Here is a 10,202-nt window from a genome sequence, read left to right on the forward strand (position 1 = left end):
AAGAGGTAAGAGCTGACTTTTCTCACCAATTTCTTCCCATTTGCCGTTGTTGTCTCTTTCTCGTCCGCAGAACGAGTTTGGGGCGGAAAAAGTCGTTGGATAAATTCAAAAAGTGCAAACAATTGCGCACACTGATCTCGTTGTGATCTCTCATAGTGATCTTCTCCCTCTCTGTTTTCACCTCGTCCGCTCTCTGTCGTGATTTCTTCACCTCGTCCTCCGTCGCGCGCCTCCGTTTGGTCCTCGCGCCGCTGAGAAGTCGGCTGAGAAGGTGGAAGATCACACAGCCACGCTAGGGCACTCCCCCTCTGTCCAGTTTTCGTGACATTTTCACGATCATGGCAATTAATGCGTGAAAAATGTTTCAGGTTTCTCGAAGGTCAACACTTTAGTCATGAATTGAGTCACCCATCTTGGCCAAGTCAGATTATCTAGTGGAATTATAGGGGAAAAAATAACATTATCGTTTCTACGCATTCGCGGAGAAAATTTCATGCTATTTTCATTTGCTTATCAGCGGGTTAATTGCAAAGATTAAGAATTTTATCGCTCTGTGTGTGGCGTTTCTAAACATTCAGCTTTACAGCAGAGCCTCACCTAATTTACAAGTGAGAACCTAGTGCGTGACCTCGTTTGGGTTTCACACAAAAGTGTCGATTTTTGTTGAAAAAAAAATACAGTTTTAGTATTTTTCCATATAGTGAAAACGCAAGTTAAACGCTGCGATGTTTTCATTCTCTGCCTCCACAGAGATAATTATGATTTTATATTGTTTGGCATAATTGAAAGGGTGAATTGTTCTCTTGAGGTTAAAGAAAAAAACCGCAAATACACTTTTATTATCTCTCATAAGACAATGCTACATCAATTTGAGTTTTTGCGTTTCTGCACACAGATTTTTAAAGATCGTTTAAGCATATATCCTTTGTGATCATCTTCCAATTTTTTCGTCGCACCGGTGAGAAATGCCTTCACGCGACTGAAATGAGGGATAATTGTTTGTACAGAGAGGTATTTCAGTAGACATTCACGAAAATATGGCTTCGTGTGCGCGGAGAATGATTTTTTCCTATGATCGAAAAGGTATAAATGATAGAGATAAGGTGGCTGTGTGAATTTATTTAAGGCTATAATAACTAAGTATGCCAATAAATCAAGATGATGGTCGCGATTGAGAACAAGGAGTTGAGACGAATGCAAGAACGCGGCGCAGAGGAGGAGATCCGATGGACCAGAAGCTCTCTGGCAAAACAACTCACACAATCGCGCCACACGATGATGATGATGTGACCAACTTAATAAACACTCTGAGCCCCTCACACATGCGTGCATTTTGTTCTATTTTTCCAAACACTGCTCGGCATGGCGGTGTTATTTTTTAAAAAGGTACACCTCGTGCCCGTTATTTCGATCGCGGAGAAATTATACAAATAACCGTGAAATATCTTCATTAATTGCCATCCAATTGATGATGCTCAGCTGAGGTAAGAAATCAATTGGCCTTTTTCCCTGGCTTCGAGGTGACAATTTCCTCTCCTCGCCAGCCAAGCCATCGCGGATCCTCTGCTTTCCACTCAGCGTCGCACACACTCGAGTTTGGTGGCATCCGGAGGAATGTGGAAACTATCGTGGCATTTTTATCGCTTAATAAAATACCAGTCGTACACAGCATATTTAACTTTGTAAAAATTGCCGTAGATCGCGAGAATGCGGAGCACCTTTGAGGGAGAGAGACAGCATTGCTGGCTCTTTGGCCACTTGGCGAGCGTGAAAGAGGGATCAGGGCAATTTTCCCGTATTTGCCAACATTGTAGGAGATGTTATCTTATCACTCTATCGCGTACATTGCGCTGGTGTATCTCCCAAAGCGATTGCCAAGTGACGCCAAGTGTTTTCTCTGCGAGCGTCCCCAGAAAGCGGTGCAACTTCTCATCATTATCCATAACGTGATCTTTTTTCAAATGTGCGTTCTTTCTTCCAGCGCAAGTCGCTTGAATGTCAAGAAATATCACAGATTGATTTATGAATAAAGTGGGAGAAAAACGTTAAAATTTATGTGAATTATACGTTTTAGTGCAAGAATCCCTTTTTCGTAATTAATAGTAATGGTAAATGTTTCAATTTCAGAATGAAATCAGCAAGAATCGTTATCTTACGGTTATGTTGCTTGGATACTTGTCCATCACATTTCTGAACAAACAAGCATTTTTCGTACGAAAATCATTAGCCAGTAAATACCGGCGCGAATAGTGAATTATTCCAATTTTCTAAGTGGTTCTCCGGTTGATAAAGTCGAATTAATTGGTGTGCTATCCAAGGAAAGATCTCTTTGAAGTCCAAATTGCGCCTTTTTCGTGAGAAAACGTGATCTTTTTGCTTTGGGAAAATGAGTCTAGATGACTTGGGCCTTGATGCGCTTTTTTTATACTCATTTGGTAAAAATCTTTAATGACACGAAAATTGGATCATGAAAACAATAAAATTGGCCAGCCGATAAGGCAATGTGTACGGAGATCTTTCAGCAAGATCGCACTGGCGAAGCACGCAAGATTGAGAGCTTTCTGAGGTGAAAAATGCGAGTAGAGAGAAAAAGGAGATGCAAGAAATGCGAGAAAAGACGCGGATTGATTGATTTTTCCCTCCCCGGCAAGCACGGCGTCTAAATAATTCTCGTGTGTGTCAAACTAATTATGTAAACTGAACCAGTTGGTGGACTTTTATCGATTTTTACCATTGGTATTGGGAGCAAACGTACACGAGCAGTGAAAAAGAGAGTTACAATGTACGACTGGCGGAGAAGGCAAAATTCAAATCAATTGCCGAGAATATTTCTCGGAAAGGGAGTGAGAAATGCGAGGCAGAAGGAGAGACAATTGGACGAGTCTCGGGGAACATTCTAATTAAGCTGCACAGATTTTTCATGGGCAGAACTTGAAATGCGCTTGAGGACATGCCAATGGGACTGAGGTGAAAAATCACCGAGCAACCTTGTCTACACATTCAGTTTAATTTTTCATCCCAACTCGAGGGGTTTTCCTTATTTTGCCAAAATGGGAGTGAAGAGAGGAATTGCAGAGAAACTCCCGAGGTTTCAGCTGCCCGTGAAAATGTTCTCTTAGGTCAGGAAATGTCTTGGCATTTCTGCAAAAGACCACAAAAGCAAATTAATTCTGTATTTGCGCTCCCTTTTTTCCTCCTGCTGCATAATTTTCTCAAACCATTTATGCTAAAGAGATTCTCAAGCACTGCAAATCTCACAATTTCCACTCAATTTGACTAATGTCCTCCATGAGAGGTAATTGAGCTCGAACACACAACGAAAAGATTGCTGAGAAGTTCAAACAAGATCAGGGCGAAAATTCAAGATCAGTGAAAAAGTGCGAGGAATGTGTGCTGTGGAATTGATAAGTTTGTGCTGTGAGACTGACAATGTGGTAATTCCAAGGAATATCCATGAAATTTCTCTGGCAAATCTCTCTTGATCTTCACACAGGGGAAACATGAAAATTCACGGTCAGTCAAATATCACAAATTCAATGCTTCTCAACTACATATCGTTGTTCTCTGGTTTGCTATGTGAAAAATATGCAAATTAAGGCATAGTTTCATTTAGATTCACGAAGGCTGTGCCGGTCAAAATGACAGAATTTCCTCATATTGATCAAATACGCGCGATCGCACTCGATCGTCGCGGCAGAAGCTTGTGCGAGAAAAGAATGTCCAACGAGAGGGTTCTCGAGTGCCATGGCAATGTGACAAAAAGAAGACGATATTTGATAAACTGGTTCGGGTTGCGTTGCAATGTTACAGCGCGATCGCGTCTACTCCAGTTGCAGAGCGATCCTTCGCCGCGAAATGCAATTTACCAGTCAACTCACTCGCACTTTAGGGGATGTCGGGGTCGAGGGGTCAAGTCAAGGTCGATGCCAGTCGATCGGATGCTGCGCAAGTCTGCTAGATGTGCGGCGAGCCGCGAAAGGTCGCGATGGTATGGGAAATGTTCAAGTGCCCAAACCTCTATTTCGCATGCAAAATTGCAGCGCAGCGGCGAACCCTCGGCACCATCGCGACTTCTCTACCATTGACCGGGTGGGAAACAGAGCGAGACATCCGCTGCAAGAGAGCAGAATACCAGAGAGACAACTTGTCGATGGTAGATCGCCAGATAACTCGTGCACAGCCTTGCAATTTCCGTTCAGATCTCGCGAGAAGTTTCCCAGGAGAATTGCAGAGCAAGTCACTCGATCACCAAATGCTTCCAGCCTCAATTCGCAAACACACACTGACAGGATGGCGATCGACGGAGAGGCATGAAATCCTTAATGAGAACAGAACACAATTACGCCCAAGGAGGAAATGGAAATAATTTCTTCACGCTTGAGTCAACGAATTATCGCCCTATATCGGCATTACAGTCATGTGATCGCGAAAAAATCCACTTAGCCAATCTACCTACAAATTTAATACTTTTCCATAAAGCCACCATTGAGGAAGTGAGAGTCATTTTTCACGCCTCGCAATTATAAGACATATTCGGCATGTTTGGAGAGGAAATTGATATTTGTGTGACGAATTTGAGGTATAAGGAAAAAGTGGTGCGCAACAAAAATGACTTTTAAAGTTGAAATTTAACATTTTTTCCACCCTGCAAAAGTGATCAGCGACATTAATTGTCTCCTCGAAAGAGAAATTCTGGGAAAAGAATTCGATTTTCGTCTCACAATCACGCATTGAATGGCGTGCAAGAACCGGATTGAGTTGACGGAAATGATGTGAGTGCGCGAGATTTCACCTCACGTGAAAAATGATAAAAAGTTGATCTCATTGATTTTGAGAATCGATTTTTCGGGTGAACTGAAAAGCACCAAATTTGTCGCCGGTCACCTTTTTTGGGTCTCCATCGACGCCACTTTCGAGTATGAAAGGAGTTGCGCCATCGATCTTGGGCGCGATCACGAAAAGGGGGAGATTCCGATCACGCCGTGGGGCGCGTTTTGTGCGGTCCCGATGAAAAGGTCCGGCGGCAAAACCTCACGCATTCTCGCGAGTGACCATGAAAAGCCTGGGCTCGTGTGTATGTGGCACGCAAGACGCCCGCAATGAGTAATTTGGCGCCAAATTAATGATCTTAGTCACACAAGAGTGCCGGAGATAGACAGCGAAAAAAAGCAACTCCAGCACTTTGGACGAAAATTCCATTGAGATAGTCGAGAACCACTCACAATCGACTCTGGGCTCCTATTCAAATACACCCAACAATACTCAGCACATTTTTTAAGGCTTTTCTTGCCTCTTTTGCTTCTTCAAAAACTATTTTGCATGAACACTTGAGCGTCGTGTGGAATATTTTCTCAACATGACATTGGAGAGTGGCAGGGATCTTGTCCCTTGTGCCCATTTTTTCCCGCTCTCTCGCAGCGCACGATAAAAAATCCACACCTTAATTAACTCAATCACGTAAGTTATTTGCTTAACATCCCAGCGTAATTTAGTAGCGATCTCTGTGGAAAAATCACGTTCCACACAATGATCACATGTTGAACAAAGTGAGGATCAAAGCAGAGAAGGGAAGAATGTTTCCCAACCCTCGTCACTCCTTAATTCAGTGGGAAACACCCAGACGAACACAGATCTGTCGTTGTTGAATCAAGTCTTCTAGGTTTGCCTTTGAAAAAACCTTTAAACTCCATCGAAAAATCATATAAATGATAAAAAGAACGAAGCGTATTAAGAAAAGTGAATGTAATTTAAGGTTAAAACCTTTGCAAAAAATTCTCATATTTTTTGTATGCTCTCAGCTTAAGCTGATGAGGTTTGACCCGAAATTCTCCTGAGTGTACGTGAATGGTGGGACATAAAAGTGTGACCAGTGGAATTTTTCACTATCTTACAAGCAATTAACATAGTTTTTAGCCTCTCGTCTCTTCCTTCGTCGAAGGTATATCTATTCCAGGCGGAAGAATTCATGGGGAGAAAAACATCCTCAAGGTTGAGTCAATTTTGGATTTTCGGTCAGGCCGATGAATAATTCATGTGATCGAGGAATCTGGTGGATATCTGAGACTGGAGAGTCCATGGAAAATTGAGTGTGAATTGAGTGGATTCTCGGACAAAAGAATCGGACACGCAACATAAAAGCATCCACCCAAATTCCCCAATTCTTGTCATCATCCAGAGCTTGTAAAATTCCACGAAATTTGATTGAGTGTTTATGATCATCATACAGAAATTGGGAAGTGCGGCGAAAAAAAAATACTTCAGCGAGAATTAAAGTGATTTTCACACTTTTTCTACGCCAACCTAATAAATTATCTTTGCTTCATGGCTCAATTCTGGGTGAATAACATATGCTAAACTCGAGAATTTCGCACATTTTGTCCATGTTTGGAATCGAGAAAAAAATGCTGTCTTCCCATTCTTTTGTCACGCAAAATTTTCCACTGACCTCTATAGAGGTCAAACCCAATCGCTGGCAAGTGTGTGGAGAAAAAAGTTTTCATGATCGAGGTCCGCGGCAAGGTCTCCTGAGTGATAAAAACCACGTGAGGCTTGGAAAGTACGATAAATCAGTGGTTAATTGAGAGTTTGAAATCACGACTCGCAGTTGACTTTGCAAAGTATCCAATTTGATACGGTTAACAAGTGATGTGATTTCCCTCCGCGGGTCCAGTGATTACCACTTCAGTCTTATCCGAGTGTGATCTGGCGAGGATCATTGGCGAGCTAATTGAGCGCTCTAGAATTGTGCGGAAGATGGCAAAGGCGAAAAATGATTCCTTCTATGCGCTGTTGAGTGATCTTGGCCAAGATTCCACGCAGCGAAGGAGCCTCGTCATCATCATTTTAATTTAATCTCGCTCTGTGTGTGCATTTTAGTGCGGCGGCAAGAGTCTCTCTTTGATGATGTTGTGAACGACATCGAGGAGAGATCCATAGAAATTACTCGATGATTGCACAGCCTCAATTAAAGGTAGTGAATTATACGTTGAGCTGTTGCGGTCAAAGGGTAGGGGGGCAGAAGAAGTGCCGAAACCACAAAACTTCTTCATTTGAGGCCGATCAGTGTTGACTTTTGGATTCTTGGCGATATTTTTTCTACAATCCACTCTTTGCGATCTTGTGGCATTTGGAGATTTCTTCACAAGGTATGCGCGGCGGCATACAATGTTGAAAATGGTACAGAGAGCGAGAGTTGCCCTTTTAATAAATCCCCATCCAGACACTTGTGCGCTCTCTGAGGAGAATAAAGATGGAAAAAATGCTGAAAGGCAGAATACACAGACGCCCGAGAAGATCGCCCGATGATGCTGCGGAAGGGCATGAGAGGGAGAAGGAGAGAGGAGACCTTGAAGATTATGTGGAAAAGAAATAGAGGAGAGGAGGAATAAAAAATCAATTCGAAATTCCTTGGGTACGAAAGTGGCGACAAAGAGAGAAACTCGAGGATGATCGCGCAATCGGAGACTCCCCAAGACGAGTGAAGAGATCACAGGAAATCTCCACAAATTGCCTGTGGAAGCTCGTCAAATATTGTGATTTGGCTGGGGATTCTCACGTGAAAGACGATGGGTTGGCGGATGAAAGTTCTGGCGCGATTGGAATCTGATTCAGAAAGTCTCAGACTCAGGCGAAACCGTTAAGCCCACAAAAGCGCGTCCATCGTTGTGGATCAATAGAATTTCCTCCTGAGCAGCAGATCTTCTCAGTGGCCATTTAATCTCTGCAGCTGTTTCTACCTCCGCCGCGTCTCTCCACACAAAAACCCCTCCTCGGCCGCCCCACAACTGCAGCCGAGATCGACATTTCCAAGCACATCGCGATCGCGATCGACACCGGCTTCCTGACACTCTCGCGAGAATTCGCGAGGTGAGCAGAGAGCGCGTCAAGAATGAAATTTCTCTCGCAGCTCACATGGGATGATCTCCATTAAATGCCGCTCGCATGGTGATTTTGTATTCACTTGACCTTCTTTGCTCGGAATGGTGGATGTGCGTAGAGAAGAAAAAAGATCCATGAATTCCTCACCGCATTTTGTGTGCCTCAGAATAATTCCTCTAATGACTTCCCATTTGAAAAATTTACTATTCATTACAAATTGCTTTTTTATCCGAAAATTCCCACACACAGAGAGTCACTTATAAGCAATTTCTTAACACCAATACATTTTATTTATTTCCTGCTTTATCGCCTGTTCTCTGGCTATTTTCGTGAGTGCGTCGAGAAATAAATAAAATCTACTGCGTCCCCACAAATCTCCAGCTGGGGTGGCGGAGGTGAGGATTGAAGTGGAGCCTGACAAAGAACAGATAAGCACTCGCCCGGCTTAGCTTATGAGAGCTGGGATTTTGGGAAGAACAATATAAATGAGAAAAAATGCAATTTACAGAGGATTTTCGTCCAAGGAATCTTCTCGATCTCAGCTTTTCAACATTGCTTGTGAGAATGTTGAATTTAGACCATTTTAATACTCACTTTAGCTGTGAAATTTGAGTTAATTGTAATTGTCTGAAACTCGGACATGGGAAGACGGATGAGCGAAGGAGGATTTTTCCGTGTAACAGCAGAAATAACGCACATTTTGCTTGTAGATTTGACACTGTTGAGACCAAAATTCCCAGAAGTGGGAGTCAGAATAGTATTTGGCGGCTCTGCCTTGGGTGGCGACGTGAGATTTATTTATCTCAACTTGAATTAATTAACAATGAATAACGCATTAAATCCTGAGATGGTCTTTTAATGAATTACCAGAATATTTGATTAAGCAGAGACGCGATGCTTTTAAGCTTGCTGGGTTCGTCTCATCAAATTGAAATCCAATGCATTCTCGTGGTCAGAGTTTTCGTCGTTTTGTTAGAAATTTATCGTTTTCAGACTTGAACGAAATGAGTGAAATTCTTCCCTCTCAAAGACACCTAATGAGCCATAAATAAGTGCCTCTATAAGTAATTATTTGGCTGAGTAAAATGGTTTTGGGTGATTTTTGAGCGAAATACAGCGAATGAGATGTGAATAATTCACCAGTGAAAGAGTGTTTAAAATTGAAACAACAAATCACGAGGAAGAAAAAGTAAAAGTTACACCTTGGGAATAATAAGGTGTAGTTTTCAATTTTTATATGGAAACTTATGCAATTCGACAATTAAAGGCAAATTGGCGTAAACACGTTTAATATAATGTATATCATTTAGCGAAGCGAGAGGCTCAATTTAGAGGCGCGCTTTTTAAAGCTCTGGGAGTAGATTTTGTATTGCTCAACACTCTGAGATATCTTCGGTGATGGAGTGAAATTAAATCACTGGGCTGAGAATGGTTGAAAAAAGGTCTGTGTAATTTTCATCTTCCGCAATCGCGCGAGGTGATTGTTTCCCGCAGCCGGAGAGACTCTCACCTCTGACCCTCCCTTGTGATGATTCACGAGGTGGTCCTCCTTGCTGGCTCACTCATTGTCGAGATAATTGAGCAATTATCAGTGTGATTTTACCCGAGAGTGGAAAAAAAGACAGATTGGGCAAAACACGAAAGAAGTCAATTGTGTTGCGCAACAGATAAACTTCTTTGGTGTTTCTTCGAAGCTCTTTTTGCCACCATTGACTCTATTTGGTAATTATTGAATCATTTGCCGAGGGTCTCAGCCGTATATCAGAAAATCATTCAATTGACTGCCTTTTCCGGTCAATGAGACCTCTTTTTTCGCTGTCCGACACATACACACATTTCGCCAGCAATTTGCCATCGGAGTGGGAAAAGCGAGAAACCGATTAAAAGTTTATGGGTCTCTGGCTGCCCGTTCTGGTGGTCCCGCCGCTTCTGCCGCCCCCTTGGCGCTCGTCTCCTCGATGGCACTTTCCGAACGAGGCAACAATTTGTAAATCAGTTGCGCGCTCCTTTGGCGAAAAGTATTTTTAATGAGCCCACACGAGGCATGTGCCCATTTCTGACATTCATTGTTGACACGGATTGCAGGGTAAATATTTTCATCTCTCACGAAATCCGATTGCACAATTCCGCACGTCTAGGCGCTGATTTATGGGAATTTATCATTGCTGACTGGCTGAATTGTAGATTTTTGGGCATTTCACGGAGTTGAAGTACAAAAGACAATATTACGAAAATTGATGAGCTGCGCGCGCGCGCGGCATTCGAATGTTTACCACTTATTTGTGTGTCATTAAAGCAAATCCCTGGGAAGGTTGCTATTAACA

The sequence above is a fragment of the Phlebotomus argentipes genome, unplaced genomic scaffold (genome assembly GCF_947086385.1).
Source record: "Phlebotomus argentipes unplaced genomic scaffold, Phlebotomus argentipes genome assembly contig_6, whole genome shotgun sequence".
NCBI classification, from domain to species: domain Eukaryota; kingdom Metazoa; phylum Arthropoda; class Insecta; order Diptera; family Psychodidae; genus Phlebotomus; species Phlebotomus argentipes.